This window comes from Rhinopithecus roxellana, chromosome 1 (genome assembly GCF_007565055.1).
Source record: "Rhinopithecus roxellana isolate Shanxi Qingling chromosome 1, ASM756505v1, whole genome shotgun sequence".
Classification (NCBI taxonomy): Eukaryota; Metazoa; Chordata; class Mammalia; order Primates; family Cercopithecidae; genus Rhinopithecus; species Rhinopithecus roxellana.
Genome location: NC_044549.1, coordinates 206,012,099 through 206,029,207, shown reverse-complemented (window position 1 = coordinate 206,029,207; position 17,109 = coordinate 206,012,099). Strand labels below are relative to the sequence as shown.

Below are 17,109 nucleotides of genomic sequence, written 5' to 3'. Positions count from 1 at the left end.
AACTGGCAACCACCATTCTAATTTCTGTCTCTAAGGATATGACAGCTCTAGTTACCTCACATAAATGGAATTATACATTTGTCTTTTTGTGATGGACTTACTTCATTTCACATGACCTCAATATTTAACCACATTGTAGTATGTGTCAAAATTTCCTTCTTTTTAAAGACTAATAGTCCACTATGTGTGTATATATGTATGTATATATATGTACACATGCCACATTTTGCTTATTCATTTGTCGATGGACACTTGAGTTGCCTCTACCTTTTGGCTATTGTGAATAATGCTGCTATGTACATGGGTATACAAATATCTCTTCCAACCCCTTCAGTTCTTTCGGGTATATATGCAGAAGTAGAATTGCAGAGTCATATGGTGATTCTATTTTTAATACTTGAGGAAACACCATACTGTTTTTCAAAGTGGCTGCGCCATTTAAATTTCCATCAACAGTATACAAGGGGTCTAGTCTCTCTATATCCTCACCAACATGTTATTTTGATTATTTTTGATAGTAGCCATCCTAACGGGTGTGAGGTGGTATCTCATTGTGGTTTTGATTTGCATTTCTCTACTGCTTAGTAACATTTGAGCATCTTTAATGTGCTTATTGGACATTTGTATATCTTCTTTGGAGAAATATTTTTTGTCTTGTGAACCAAAACAATTTTTTAAAATAATCAAGTTAAAAAATATATGCTACCTGATTATAAGACTTACTATGAAACTATAGTAATTAACAGTGTGGTATTACATAACAATGGATCAATGGGGTGGAATTGAGAGCCTAGAAATAGATCCTCACTTTTATATGGTCAATTAATTTTGATAAAGATACCAGAGTAATTCAATAGGGAAAAACATAGTCTATTTTTATAAATGATCTTGAAATAACTGAATAGTTATAAAAGATATTACTCTTGACCCTTATACCATATACAAAAATTAATTCAAAATGGATTACAGGACTAAAACTAGAAAACTTCTAGGAGAAAACGAAGAAATTTTTTTAAAAATAATTTTGGGTTAAGCAGATTCCTTAGGAAGCAAAAAGTACAAATTATAAAAGAAAAAAACTGATTCATTAGACTTCATCGAAATTTAAAAATTTGCTCAGTGACAGGAAATGAAAAGAAAGGTCACAGATTGGGAGAAAATATTTGCAAACTATCTGATTTGAATTAAGGATATATAAAGAACCCTTATAAGTTAATAGCAAGAGAAACTACCCAATTAAAAGATTGGCAAAACATATGAACAAATGTTTCACCAGGAAGATGTATGAATAGTCCAAAAGCACATAAAAAACGTTCAGCACCACTGGCACTAGGGCAATACAAATTAAAATTAAAACCACAATAAGATCCAACTATATGCCTACTGGGAAAATTAAAAAACAAAACAAAACAATATCGAGTGTTGATAAAGGCATGGAGAAACTGGAATCCTTGTACGTTGCTAGTGGAAATGTAAAATGGTAGAGCCTTTTTGCAAAATTTGGCAGCTTCCTTTAAAAGTTAGCACATGCTTGCCAGGCAACCCAGCAATTCTGCCCCTAGGTGTTCACCCAAGAGAAATGAAAATCTGTGTCCTACCAAAGAGCTGTAAGTAAATATCCATTGCAGGATTATTCATCATAATACAAAATGGAAGCAATGCAAATTTCCATCAGGTGATGAACGGATAAACAAAATATGGCCTATTCATACAGTGAAAAACTATGCTCCGTAAGATAGAAATATATTACAAATTCAGGCAGCAACATGAAGAAATCTCAAAAACAGGCTAAAAGAAAGAAGCCAGACACAAAGGACTACATGATTCCATTTGTATGACATTTCTAAAAATGGCCAAACTCTAATGACAAAAGCATATCTGTGGTTGTCTGGGGCTGGGCTTGGGATCAGGGATCAACGGCAAAGGGGTGTCAGGGAAATTTTTGTGGCAATGAAAATGTTTTAAAACTTGAGCGTGATAGTGGTTGCAGGACTGTATAAATTCACTAAAACTCAGTGACCCATGTGCTTCAAATGAATGAATTTTATGGCATGTGCTTTCTGCCACAGTAAATTTGTTTAGAAAAGTCTTTAATACATGAAACACCTACTAAAACAAATGATTTTTTTTTTTAACGAAACAAACCCCCCACAAAACTCTTGCCTTTGAATGACTGGTTCTGCCCTTTCCTGGTTCTCCCCACGCCTCCAGGATGAGTTGCAGTCTCCTTCACAGAACGCTCTCTTCTGCTCACCCAGTAACGAGTGCGGCCTCTCAGGATCCAGCCCTTGGCCACTGCTTTCTAATGCCAGAGCTCCTCTCTGCATCCTTTCACTCATACTCCTGCTTTTCACAATGAGCAAGTGACTCTCAGGGGTATGTCCCTATCCCGACCTCTTCTCTGAGTTTCAGACTCATTGATTCTGGTGGTTTTGTTTTTGTTGGTTTGTTTGTTTGTTTGTTTGTTTATCCTTCAGGATATCACTGGCTGGTGCCTGTGATAATGGACACCACATACTCCATATATACAACATTTGACTCATCTTTCTCCTCCTTTACCTTCTCTTCCTCTCACATCCTTCATCCATCTTAGGGTCACCATCATCCACACAAACATTCAAGCTAGGAATGTGAGGGTCGAATAGGAATCAATCACCAGACCTGGGTTTGGTTTTGTTTTGTGGCCAGGCTGGAGTGCAGTGGCGCGATCTCAGCTCACTGCAACCTCCGCCTCCTAGGTTCAAGCGATTCTCGCGCCTCAGTCTCCCGAGTAGCTGGGATTACAGGCATGCACCACCATCATGTCCGGCTATTTGTGTATTTTTAGTAGAGACGGGTTTTCACCATGTTGGCCAGGCTGGTCTCAAACTCCTGACTTTGTGATCTGCCCGCCTCAGCCTCCCAAAGTGTTGGGATAACAGGCGTGAGCCACCACGCCCAGCCCAGACTTGGTTTTTATTTTGTTTTTTGTTTTAAAATAAAGTTTACATAGAAAAAAAGATCAGATTTTAATGTTTAGTTTGATTAATTTTGACAATCATACACATTCGTGTCATAATCTTCAAAATAAAATTTAAGATATTTCTATTCTTTGAGGAAGTTCCTTCATATCTCTAACAGGTCAACAGCCCCCCACCTAACACCCCAAAACACTTACATTAACCCAAAAACTGGCGTCTAACATTACATATTGTTTTGTCTGTATTTGGATTTCACGTAAATGAAATCGTACAGTGTATACTATTCTGGGTCTGGTTTCCTTCACTTTCCATAATGTTTTTGCTAGTCATCCATGTGACATTGAATACACAAATAGTTTGTTCCTTTCTATCACTTAGTGGTATTCCATTTTATGGACATACCATAGGTTGTTTATCCATGTACTTCCTGGTGGACATTTGGGTTGCTGCCATTTCTTCAATATTTCAGTAAGATGGCTATAAACATTCTTCACAATTTTATTAGGAACATATTTTTCTTGTACAAGTTTGTATGAACATAGTTTTCTTGGGCAATGCCTAGCAGTGGAATCGCTTATTGCTTGCTCATAGGGTAGATGTACTTTTTTTTTTTTTTTTTTTGAGACGGAGTCTCACTCTGTTGCCCAGACTGGAGTGCAGTGGTGTGATCTCAGCTCACTGCAAGCTCCACCTCCCAGGTTCAAGTGATTCTCCTGCCTCAGCCTCCTGAGTAGCTGGGACTACAGGTGCCCACCACCACGTCCAACTAATTTTTTGTATTTTTAGTAGTGATGGGGTTTCACCGTGTTAGCCAGGATGGTCTCGATCTCCTGACCTCGTGATCTGTCTGCCTTGGCCTCCCAAAGTGCTGGGATTACAGGCGTGAGCCACCGCGCCCGGCCTGGGTAGATGTACTTTTATAAGACAGTCTCAGGGTCCTTCAAAGAGTTTCTACCATTGGCCTCTCCTAGCAGCAGGGCATGAGAGGTCCAGGTTCCTCATATGCCCACCAGCACTTGGCACGATCATTTGTTTTGATTTTAGCCATTCTAAGGGGTATGAACTGCTGTCTTGTTATAGTTTGAACTCGCATTTCCCTGATATTTAATGATGTTGAACATTCTCGCCTGTGCTTCATTGGGCATTATCTTCTTTTGTGAGGTGCCTGTTCAAGTCTTTTGAACCTTGCCTTATTGAATCATTTGTCTTTGTATCTTCTATTTGTTGGACAGTCTTGTTAATTTTTAAATCCAAAATATTTCTCCTTTTGGTCCCCTCCTTCCCACCCTGCTACCACTGAGCTAGCTCAGGGTCTTCTCATGTCTCGACTAAACTGTTACAGAATTCTGACTCGTTTCTTTGCCACTAGTCCTACCCTCTTGTGTATGATGCCTTTGATGTAGGCAGAAAAATCTCTATAAATCAATCTATGTCATCCCTCTGTTTCCCATAACCAACAGGAAAACATCAGGCATTTCAGATGACAATCAGGACCCTCGTATGTGTTCAGAGTGACTTCCTCAGTCTCATCTCCCTAAAGGCCCAGTCTCCTGATTTGCTGACTAATCATGTGTAGCGCTAATCATGTGTACTTGCTGCTTTTCTTTTCCTTCCTCTAGGAGTCAGGCCAATGACATCCCTTCTAGCAAGCCTTCCGTAAAGCCCCAGCCCGAGCTAGCTCCCTCCTGTGTGCTCCCTTAGCAACAGGGCATCCATCCACACAGCCCCAGCCTGTGGCAAGAGCACAGCAAGTGCTGGCTCCCTGAACGAGGCGTCGATTTCCTAGACTGTGGTATCAGGAAAAAGCTGCTCGTGGTTTTAACAACAACAAAAGTGTGTGTGGAGAGATAGGCAGAAGCGGGTGAGATGAATAGGCCGAGTTCCCTCGAGTCACGCCCCAGGCACCCTGTCTGCCGGGAAGAGTGGGAGCGTGGAGAAGGGCTGTTTGCTGCGCCCAGCCCGTGGAGCAGTGCCCTCTGTGCGCTCCCTGTCCTGGCTGACTGAGTCCCAGCAGTGGCCTGAGTCCATGACAGAGGGGCCTGGGGAGCTGAAGGTGACCTGCCGCCTGTGAGCCCCAGGCTGTGCTACCCTGCTGTCTTGCTTGTCACCTTGCTAAAGACACAGCAAAGAGACCCCTCTTCTGCTCAACGCCCAGAGGCACAGTGTGGAGACTCCAAATCCAACTTGCAGGCACGCAGAACGCGTCTGTCTTTGTCCCTTTGCTCTCATTCCGGATACCCCAGAGGGAGTTTGTGGTTAATGTGCCCACCTGTGATGCCAGTCTTCCCCGTTCACATTTCAGCATGTTCGAATAAGAAGCCAGGTGTTGGTGTTAGCAGCTCATTAAGTTATAGTAAGAGGAGGGAGGAATCCAAGACTCCCAGGCAGAGAGTGAAGCTTAGAAGATCAGGCCCTCCACCCTCCTCCCATGCTTGGTCCTTCTCCACAGCGTCTTTGTCAGTGGACTCTCCACCCTGACTGAAATCCCTGCAATGACCAGAACTCACCACCTCCGGTACCTGCCACTCCCCCTGGGACAGCTCTGACAAGGACAGGACTTCGCAATTTTGAGCTGCAATCGGTCCCCCTACTTATCCCCACCATAGTCCTGTTCTATCCTCTGGAGCCCCAGAGAACAAAGTATGGGTCTTCCCCATGACAGCCTCTCAGGTATGTGAAACCAGCCTTTCTGTTCTCCGAAGCTTTTCTTCTCCAGGCCAAAGGTCCTCCACTCCTACAAATTTTTTCCGTGCGACATGGTTTCAGGTTCCCTCAGCAACCACCCTGCTGTTACCATGCCATCTGCAAACTTGCCTTGGCCTCCAGGGGACTCATAGCTTGGACATTCTCATTATCCTCCCGAGTCTAGTCATCTCACCGACTCAGCTTTTATCATTTTGTTGTTTTCACTCAGTTGGTCATATTCTTGGCAAATAGACATAGGCTATCGGCTGACTCAGCTGCAGAATCAGCAGAAGGCACTGTCTCCTTCACCTCTGTCTCCCCTGTGGCACCCACTGAGTCCTTGGGAATGGTGGCTGCTGAGATAAGGTTTGTGAAAGTGAGTTGAATGGAGAGGGTTGGCTGGAGACTTGAAAGAGGATTTTTAAAGGCCCCAGGTCTCATCATCAACGTGGCCACTCACTAGGTGGTGGAAGGAAGATAGAAAGGATCCTTCCAGCTAAAACAGGTCTGTGGCGCACCTGCTATGGGTGGTTTCTGTGCCAGATTCTACACTAGAAACACAGCATTCTACCTTCCCTTCTTTGAGGACAGCACAGGATCAACATCATGCCCTCTTTATTCCCTTCTTGAAATGTGTGCCCCAGAAAAAGTGTTTAAATAAACCAGTTTGAAGAGCCCGTTCTTGGATTTGGGATTCATATGTATATTAACAACCCTGTGGAAAAGCAAAATGTTGTTATCTGCCTCCTGGAGAGCGTAGATCTCCCAGGAGATCTGTGGCTTGTCTGATGTTGCCTACAGTGCCACTGGCCCCCTTTCTCTTCAAAATAAACTGTCAGGAAGATTAGCAATACCAGGCAGGCCCTCACAAATCATGGAGTGGAGGACAGGCTGTCCCAGCACGGATCCTGCAACTGAGGTCAGCCACAGAGCCCGGGCTTCCCATGTTTGTCATCAATTTCTTTAAGCCTGTCTCTCTGGAACCCAGTGCCCACATTTGCAATGAGCCCTAGAGGCTCTTATGAGTTGGAAGCAGTCCCTCGATATTGATCTAGGGCCCTTGGGTTTCCAGAAGCACACCAAATCTGAAGTAGGAAAAAAAAAATCTCATCACCAAGAAGACTTTGGGATAAAAATTGCTCTTTGGTGCATCTACTTTTTAGCATTGAGGTTATGGCAAAGATGACCTATTACTTTTGCAACCGTGACAAAATCTCAGAGGCTAGAACTTCTTGCTGTGAAATTTTAATTTTTTCCCTTTTTCTTTCTCTTCTTTTCTTTTTAATTTTTAGCTTTATGGGGAGCATTGAGAAAAGTTACTGAGTTTCCATGCTGACATACTTCAGAGTTTAGAAAAGATCGACAGAAACCTAATTAAAAAATAACCCAGTTGTACGACAAAAGTCCATACAGTTTCACACAAGGCCTTCTATGCTAAGTTTTAATTCCAATCCATTCTCTCAGCAGAAAGGGATCTTCCTTAGTTTTACAAATCTGTGGGAGCAAGGGACCCGAGGTGTCTGGGCCAACCAGGGTCACTCAGCGAAGAAAAATGCCTTTTGTGACATTCAAGTTGCATTTGTCTGGGGTTCCCACACATACTCATGGAATCTGGAAGATTAACAGTGAAAAATGACCTATTTTAACAGGTGCACACTTGTGTGTAAGTGGGATTTAGCTGAGCATGGAATTATTTTAACATGGAAATAAGTTGTGGACATTGAGAAACATCACTCATTTGACCACACAGGAATCAGACACATGGTCAACATTTGGGAGTTTCTCAAGACTTGAAACGGATGTGTTGGTTGGATTTTTCCAGAGGAAGCCACAATATCAGAGAAATAAACATGAATGCCTACAAAACATGACTGTTCAGGTTCCAATTCCTTCTTCAAAGCATGTCCCTTTTCTCCAAGAAACAGAGAGCAAAACTTTCGATTATTAAATCCGTTTTGGAAAGATCATTTCAAATGTACAAAATAGCAACAGGTGAAGTAAATCCATGTTTCTCAGCACAGTGCCTTTCAGAGGGGTTGTGGTCCAGATGAAAGATCACTGGCTGGGTCAGAAGACAGTGGCTCAAAAATCATGAGACACTTGACCTGGGACAAGAAGCTGCATGTCACTGTGCCTTGAGACTGTCACCTGTGAGTGGGGATCCTGAGTCTGTGTGCAGCCTCTACCACACGGAGCTATCGGGAGGGGCACATTAGACGGTAATGGGAAGATGTTGTGATGGGTGAGGGCTGCCAAGGTCACTGGATCTGTCGTTGCAGTGGAAGTGATTGGAACCGGGCAAACTGGTTTCTGAGCCCTGTTCCCTTTTTTGTTTTGTTTTGAGCATGTGTAGTTTTGTCTGTTTTCCCTGGAGCGGAGGCTGAGGGATGCCACATGCAGTAGGGTGGAGTGGCAGTGGTGGGATCACCGAGCCTTGGTAGTGCCTCCAGGAGAAAATAATGTTTTTTCAAGGTGACGGCCATTCTGTCCTGTGACTTGACTTTCCCTGGAATTTATTCAGGGGACTTCGATCTGGAAATCATCAAAATGATGTCAAGGTAGATGGAAGCACGTTTCTTTAATGAATAGAAAATTGAAGTCTGCTTTCTCGAGATAGCTAGATGATGCCTCTTCTGTTCCTAAAATAGCCCTAAAGGTACAATTTCCATGTCTCTCCATCACGAGTTTATAGTGCAGAAGCTTGTCCAACCCATGGCCCAGGACGGATCTGAATGTAGCCCAACACCAATTTGTAAACTTCCTTAAAACCTTGTTGTTTTGGTGTGATTTTTATTTTTACTTTTTGAGCTCATCAGCTATCATTAGTGCTAGTGTATTTTATGTGTGGCCCAAGGCAATTCTTCTTCTTCCATTGTGGCCCAGAGAAGCTAAAAGATTGGACACCTCTGTATAAAGAAACAGACTCCTGGTCGTTTCTTTCGGAGAAACACATTGGCTGTGTGACTTTGTTCAGGTCACTTGATCTTTCTGAGGCTCAGCATCCTCATCTTTAAAAGGGGGAAATGCAACCCTGTCCTGCCTCTTCCATGGGGCTGTGTGTTTGTGTGTGTGTGTGTGTGTGTACATACGTATACATTTGCACACACATACACAGACTCATAGGATGGGGAAATGTCCTCACTATGTGAAAAGGACTTTTTTTCTTTGTTTCTTCTATACGCACACACACAGAATCTGAGACAGTGGTTAAAGCAAGGTCATCCAGAAAGATGATTGAACGTCCACATGGAAAGTTGGTTTGAGGATAGGCTTTACAAGGGAATGGCTGAGCAATATTTGCTCAGGGCTAATAATTGTGACTATTTAGTGCCTACTATCTGCCTGGCATATGGTAAACTGTGTCATCATTTAACCTTAACAACAGCCCTGGGAAGTAGGCATGTCACCATTTTGCAAATGAGGAAGCTGAGGCTCAGGGATGCCCCCTACCTTGCCCAGGGTCATGCACCAGTAAATGGAGATGGTTTGGCTCTCTGCTCTGTCTCCAGCAGAATCTGGCTTCTCGCTGCCTCATTCCTGCAGCATAGAGAACAGGGGACAGTGCATGAGTCAGAGATCCCAGCTGTTCACAAAGACTGACAAACTTGTTTCTGAGCTCCGTGCCCTTTTTTGTTTCGTTTTGAACATGTATAGTTTTTGTCTGTTTTCCCTGCATCAGTTAATATTTCATCTTTTTTTTTTTTTATTTTTTGAGATGGAATCTGGCTCTGTCACCCAGGCTGGAGTGCAATGGCACGATCTCAGATCACTGCAACCTCTGCCACCCGGGTTCAAGTGATTCTCCTGCCTCAGCCTCCTGAGTAGCTGGGATTACAGGTGTCCGCCACCACGCCCAGCTAATTTTTAGTCGAGATGGGTTTTCACCATGTTGGCCAGACTGGTCTCAAATTCCTGACCTCAAGTGATCTGCCTGCTCCAGCTTCCCAAAGTGCTGGGATTACAGGCATGAGCCACCATGCCTGGACAGTATTTCATCTGTTTAAGTCTGTTTTGTAATTCTCAGGCCCGCAGCGCTGTCACTGCTCAGCCTCACAGGCTGCACTGTAAATACTCCCCAGCTCCATCTCTCTTCCACAGCAGCCCCAGTTCCCAGGCTGAATTTGCCGGGCCTAAAGCACGGGGGATGGGAAGAGGGGACCTTCCTCAGGAGCGAAGCCCCTCAGCCTCTCAGTTGTTGCAGCAGGAGCTCCTGGGCCCTGGCTCTGGCCACCCAAGGAGGAGGCCTGCCTGGGCAGAGAAGGGGGCTCGGAGAGGTCCTCCGAGCCACCTATTTATGGTTGCCCAGGCTCCTAGGCCTGGCTCTGTCAGCCAGGGCCTGCTCATGGCCCTGGGAGGTGATGGGAGTGGGGGTAGTTTCAGTCTCTGATGAAAGCCGCTGAAACCGGCACCGAGCACACATGAAAAGGACGAAAGAGAAGGCATAAGGCTGCCTGCCAGGTGGCAGGCGTGATGGGACTTGTCTCCCGCTTGGGGAAATGAAGACAAAAGACAGCGTCATCCCCCAGAATGAGTGACGCTGCCCCTGGAGGGCTGTTCCTGAGCAGGGAACAGGGAAGAATGATGCCTTTGGCCTCCTGAGTTCTGAGCAATATCCCCTGGCTGAGTGGGCTTTTCCCATCAATATTCAGGAGTCTTTGGTGTTGAGAAACCTTGCACGATGTAAGCTGAGAGGTAGCACCATCAATTCCTGTCTAGACTAGATTTTTGGAATCCAGGCTCCCAAGATGAAAAGGTACATTATGAAGATAGGGCATAAATCTACCATGCCAACAAGACCCACATTCACCTCGGATTATTTACACCTTTCTGCCTCCCTCTGGGCATTGCCCGTCCCACTGTAGCCCACTTTCAAGTTTTGACAGGTTCACTTAATGCATTGTGACCTACAGGTAGCCGATTACATATATTTTCATTCCGAGAGACTGTACCCCAGGCCAGTTTCCCCCTCCTGACTCCCTGCAGTTTTACCTTTTTACTTGGCCCTTAAAGACATCACAGATGCTAAGGAAGGGATGGGTGTTGGTCATAAGCACGCAGTGAAACCTGGCTGGGGAGGGTCACCAAGTGTGTATTACTAATTCCATCTCCACCGCACCCTTGGTCGCATGCCCAGCACCATTGTGTGGTGGTTACTCAAGGATGTGGGAAGCCGCCGGATCAAGGCTGCTGACGCGCCCCATTGCGGAACTGCCAACACGGGTTCCTTGGCAACCAGAGCTCACCATCTGCCCAGGCAACCAGGGAGGGCACAGAGGGCAGTGAGCCTCTGCCAGGATGGACAGCTCTCAGCATTGAAAACTAGCTGTGGGTTCGGCCAATACCGTGGAGCCAATTGTACCTCCCATTCAGCCTCAGGTCCTGCCTTGCCAGCTGTGTATGGACATCTTAACTTGGGTGATCCCTGGACGCTTACAATTTAAGAGCATAAGGGTGGATCAAGTCACTTTCTCTAAGAGGCCTCCATTTCCCTGTCTTTGTCATGAGAAGATTGGACTGCAATAGCCTTTCACGTGCCTGCCAGCACTGTGTGGTAGGATAGAGCGCGTGTGGGCCTTGAAAACCAAAATGTCAGTGTTCATATCTGGCTCTGCTGTGTGACTGCAGGCAGGCCTCTGAGCTTTTTCGCCCTCATTTCTTTGCCTCTAAAATAGCTCTAGATAATGCCTCTTGGCCCCTGGCCCCTGTTATTACCCTCAGTTAACAACAGTGCTAATAACGAGTCACACTTACTGTTGGCTTTCTGTGAGCCAGGCTGTTCTCTAAGGATTTGGTGTATGCTAACTCAGCTCATTTTTTTAAAAATTATACTTTAAGTTCTAGGGTACATGCGCACAATGTGCAGGTTTGTTACATATGCACACTTGTGCCATGTTGGTGTGCTGCACCCATCAACCCGTCAGCACCCATCAATTCGTCATTTACATCAGGTGTAACTCTCAATGCCATCCTTCCCCCCTCCCCCCTCCCCCCTCCCCATGATAGGCCCCAGTGTGTCATGTTCCCCTTCCCGAGTCCAAGTGATCTCATTGCTCAGTTCCCACCCATGAGTGAGAACATGCGATGTTTGGTTTTCTGTTCTTGCGAACTCATCTCATTTGTAAGAAAATCTCTGCGGAGCAGAAACTTTCCAGTTTCACTTTCACTGAGAGTGGTCATGTGCCTTCCCAAGGCCACACAGCCAGCAAGTATTATGTCTGGGACTTGAATCCAGTAGTGAGAGCTCAGCTTCTATGGTTCTGTGTCCACGGTTCTCCCTCTGCAAGAGAAACACTGTATGTGTCAGGTCCATTTTATTCTCCTTTTCTCTTTCAGCTCAGCACACTCCTTAATTTGGTGTCCAGAGTAACGTCTACCTGCTCTTAATGTTTTCGGCCGGGTGCGGTGGCTCACGCCTGTAATCCCAGCACTTTGGGAGGCCAAGGTAGGCTGATCACCTGAGGTCAGGAGTTTGAGACCAGCCTGGTCAACATGGTGAAACCTTGTCTCTACTAAAAATACAAAGATTAGCCAGGGTTGGTGGCACGCACCTGTAATCCCAACTACTCGGGAGGCTGAGGCAGGGGAAGCGCTTGACCCCAGGAGGTCAAGGTTGCAGTGACCCAAGATGGCACCACTACACTCCAGCCTGGGCGACAGAGCGAGACTCCTTCTAAAAAAAAAAAGTTTTAATAACTCTCCTCATCCCACACAGTCACCTGTGACTCCTGCCTTTTCTCCCAACCCTCTTTACTTCCATATTTCTTAGTGTTCCAGTTAGAGGGAACCACCTGTGCAAATGTCCTGTGGCAAGAGAGGGTACAGAGGGAGGATGAAGAGAGGGAGCAACACAGTGGCTGCCTCCAGGCAGGCTGAGCTTGATGAAGCAATAGGACCCAGACCATCTGAGCTTTGAGTTCTTTCTGCATGCTAACAAAAACGAGAAACTTCTGAAGCATTTTAAGTGAAAGAGTGACAATGATCCAGGCTATCTTTTAAAAACCGTTTTCATCCTGCTAGAAGCCTTTCCAGGAGCCAGCAGGGCCTTCCTATTCTGAGCCAAAGTTTTTCTGCCTCATATTCAAGGCCTCTGTCCAGCATCCAATTGGGACATGTGTCTGGGTTGGGGGCAGGGTGAAGGGCTTCCCGGGTGGGTGGATGGGATATGTAGTGAAAGACCCTTTCATTCCAAGTCCACAGGCCTGAGCACCCATCTCCAATGAGCTCTTTCACTCCTAACGCACAGCCCCTCACCTGTTCTCTGCTTTCAAATGGCCCTTTGCCTCCTTCTACAGATCTCTAAACTTTATTTCTTTCCAATGAACCTTGTGAAGTCCTTCTCACCCTTTCTGATGAACTCTGGCCTCTATGTTATCAGAGATTTCTACATCCAGCTATGCTATGCTGACAAAGATGTTTCCTGACCATCTATTAAAAGTGCCAGGTGCTGCGCGAGACTCTGGTGATCAGGACACATAGCTCTGCCTGCAAGGCACTCACAGTCTAATGCTGGGGGCAGAATCAGTCATGTAAGCAGGTGACTATGGCACACCCAGAGGAAGATGCATGGCATGGTGAAGTTCAAAGAAGGGAGAGATGCTTCCGCCGGGTGGGCAGGGGAGGGATGAAGATCAGTATGGTCATGTCATAGCGAAGCCGGGACTGGACTCAGGCCTCATGGGCAGATGGGGACAGTCACACATTTCAGGAAGGGCACTCTAGATGTAGGCAATGGCGGGAGCCAAGGCCATGAGGCAAGGAAAGCACAGCTTTCTACAGGGCTAGGGGAGTTGATTGTATGGGGGGAGGACTCATGGGTGTGGGATCATGAGAGGCAAGCCTGATGAGGTGAGGGACAGGGCCCTTCAGAGAAAAATACCACTCTGGTTTCAATCAGAGCTATCCTGGTATACTAAGCATTTGAGCTCCTACAAGGCAGGGTCTAGCCACTACTCAGCTTATAAACAGGTCAGCGCCTAGAACTGTGATCTGAACAGCGTGGATGCTCAGAGATGCTGAAAGCATTTCATGGGCTCTGCCTCATGTCCCTTTAGGAGGCAGAAGAACTGGGGCTGAGGACTGGTGGTTGGGCGTGGAATGTTCATTTTCTCTGCCTTTCTTCAGGCCATTCCCTTGCTTCTTCCCATCGGTCACTTCCAAATCTCCATCTTCAAGTTCCAACTCAAAAGCTACTCTGCCCTAATGCCTTCTCAGAAACCCAGCTGGAAAGCACTGCTGCTTCTTTGGCACCTGGGAGCTTCCTTAGAACGGTCCCTTGTGTCTCCTGCACCCCTGAGCAATCCCACCCCACTCAGTATGTGTCTGTGCAGCAGCCCATCCCACCTTTCAGAGTGAAAGGTTTTTAAGCATCTCTCAGCACCTCTTCCCTTCCTGACCTCCTCCAGGACCCTAACACAGCAACCACCCCATATTATATGCACAAGAGTGCAAGCTGCCTGAGACGGTCACCTTCAAAAGAGTCCACACTCCTTCCTGGGACCCAGGAGCAGTGTGTAAGAGGTGGTGTGAGGTCATGGGTGGGGCCTGGGACGGCCTCTGGCATGAACTGGGGCTGCACTTACCTGACTCTGTGCCTACTTGGCATCTGCCTGTGCCCTCAGGAAAAGCCTGTATCATGATGGCTGAGTGCTGTTAAGAAAGGAGTAAAGCATGCTCTATTCACCTGACTCCCAGCACGGTCAAACCTGCAACCACTGCTCTGAATCACCCAGGAAGGCCCCACTTCTACCTTGTTTTTTTGACCTCTCCTTTGTGTGCATTCAAAGCACCAGGAGCAAGGCCGGGCGTGGTGTCTCACACCTATAATCCCAGCACTTTGGGAGGCTGAGGCGGCCGGATCATGAGGTCAGGAGTTTGAGACCAGCCTGGCCAACATGGTGAAACCCCATCTCTCCTAAAACACAAAAAATTAGCCGGGCATGGTGGTGCGTGCCTGTAGTCCCAACTACTCGGGAGGCTGAGGCAGGAGAATCACTTTTGGACCCAGGAGACAGAGGTTGCAGTGAACTGAGATCATGCCACTGCACTCCAGCCTGGGTGACAGAGCGAGACTCCATCTCAAAAAAACAAAACAAAACAAAAAAACACAGGCACCAGGAGCCAAAAATATAGATGCCAGGGTGCTGGAAGAGTTTAGTGGGGATGTGAGCAGAGGGAACCTCTTTCTTGGTAGGATTTTGGGGTACATAGTTTTTTTCCTCTGAGGCAGATTCTCTTCACTCCAGATTGGGTGCCGTGAGTCATAGGAAGGCATCTCTCTCTCTGATGACTTACAAACGTCTCAACTCATTCTTTGCTTCTCAAAATTGGGGTGAGCTATCAAACGGCTTTATAGGGTATTCATCGAGCATCTCTGTGTAGCCAGGGGTGTTGTTGAGGCTTTAGGGTTTACCACAGGATTACAGCCCCAGCCTACCATCCAAGCTTCAACTCCAAGTGCACCTGCCATGCCTCAGTGCCCTGGACAAGGCCCGCAGCAGCCACGTGGGGCTGCTATCTTTTCTCACTCTGCGTACAAAGTCCCACTACCAGCCAGGTTCTACTCAAGCTGTTCCCTCCACCTGGAATCCTCTTCCACCCCCTCCATCTGCTTATTAAATCCCCATTATCCTACTTATTCTAAGGAATCCTGCCTATCCTCTCGTAAGGCCCAGCTCTAAGTTAACTGTCACCAGGAGACCATACAGTTTCTCCCAGTCAGAACTCTACTGCCCCCACCACCTCTCTCATGGCAGAGTTCTGTGTCCCCTCCAGGCATCGTCTGGCGTCTCTAGTAAAGACTCTTTCACATACAGATGACTTTTCAGTGCTGTGAAGACAGACACCAATACCCCAGAGATGAGGAGACCCAAGTGCTGGTCTAGTCTGAACCTTGGACCCAAGGTCTTCATCTTTAGCCTGTTTTCCCATCTGCGGACGAGAGGCTTGTCCACAGTAGGATTCCCAATCTGGATTCTGCCTAATCCTGTCTCCTGGAGCGCCTGTTCAAAATACACCAGGTCCTCTCCCAGGCTGATGAAAGTAGACTCTCAGAGCGTAGAGCTTTCGATCTATATTTTTAAAAAGCTTCCCAGCTGGGCGTGGTGGCTCATGCCTATAATCCAAGCACTTTGGGAGGCTGAGGCGGGCGGATCACCTGAGGTCAGGAGTTCAAGACCAGCCTAGCCAACATAGACAAACCCCATCTGTACTAAAAACACATAAAAATATTAACCGGGTATGGTGGCACATGCCTGTACTCCCAGCTACTCGGGAGGCTGAGACGGGAGAATCACTTAAACCCGGGAGGCAGAGGTTGCGGTGAGCTGAGATCGTGCCATTGCACTCCAGCCTGGGAAACAAGAGCGAAACCCCTGTCTCAAAAAAAAAAAAAAAAAAAAAAAAACTTTGGGAGGCTGAGACGGGCGGATCACGAGGTCAGGAGATCGAGACCATCCTGGCTAACACGGTGAAACCCCGTCTCTACTAAAAAACACAAAAAACTAGCCGGGCGAGGTGGCGGGCGCCTGTAGTCCCAGCTACTCGGGAGGCTGAGGCAGGAGAATGGCGTAAACCCAGGAGGCGGAGCTTGCAGTGAGCTGAGATCCGGCCACTGCAGTCCAGCCTGGGTGACAGAGCGAGACTCCGTCTCAAAAAAAAAGAAATCTTCCCAGGCAACTTGTACGTAGTCTGCCTGGTGCTCCTTTCAGGACTAGGGGTAGCACCTAGAGGGTTCCTAAAATCCTACAAGAATCCTGTGGTTCTTTGAATGATCTTTTCTCTGCTTCATTTGATGCTCCCTGGAATAAACTACATCAAAAGCACCACCGTGAGTACAACTTCCATGCTTGAGTGAGAAAACCCTGGGTCATGACTAGGTCTCATGTCTCTCAAAGGTCTACTGTGTTTTGTGGAAATTTTGGATGGTTGGAAACACATAATGATAACCAACCCATTTGTATTAGTCAGCTTGGGTTGACCTAACAAAACACCACAGACCAGGTGGCTTAAAAACCAGAAATTTATTGCTCACAGTTCTGAAGCCTGAGATGTCCAAGATCAAGGTGCTGGTCAATTTGGTAATGAGTGAAGCCTTCCTTCCTGGCTTGCAGCCGGTGGCCTTCTTACTGTATCCTAACTGGGAAGAAAGAGAGCTCTGCTATTTCTTCTCCACCTTATATGGCCCCAGCCCTATCAGATTAGGGCTCCACCCTTCCGACCTCATTTAACCTTTATCACCACCTCCTCACAAGCGCTATCTCGGAAGACAGGCACACTGGAGGTTTGGGCTTCAATGTAAGTATTAGGGAAGCACAAACTCAGTCCGTAATAACTCTATGCCTGAGGCTTTAGAGAAAGTCAAGCCGACCTAACAGGCAAATTGGTGTCCAGATAAATTCAATTACCTATTTTCCCCAATAAGTTCTTGATTGAGACTCACAGTTCAGGAAGGCAGTGGCTGCTTCCT

At 46.5% G+C, this 17,109-nt stretch overlaps 1 long non-coding RNA gene across 1 annotated transcript; it reads right to left on the bottom strand.

Annotated features, from left to right (window-relative positions):
• Positions 1–11,739: 11,739 nt before the first annotated feature.
• On the bottom strand, positions 11,740–16,781 carry LOC115900002. Its single transcript, XR_004059671.1, has 3 exons — positions 16,675–16,781; positions 14,225–14,291; positions 11,740–11,922 (listed from the first exon to the last, which is right to left on the bottom strand). It is a non-coding gene; the product is annotated as an uncharacterized LOC115900002 (long non-coding RNA).
• Between the last annotated feature and the right edge of the window lie 328 nt (positions 16,782–17,109).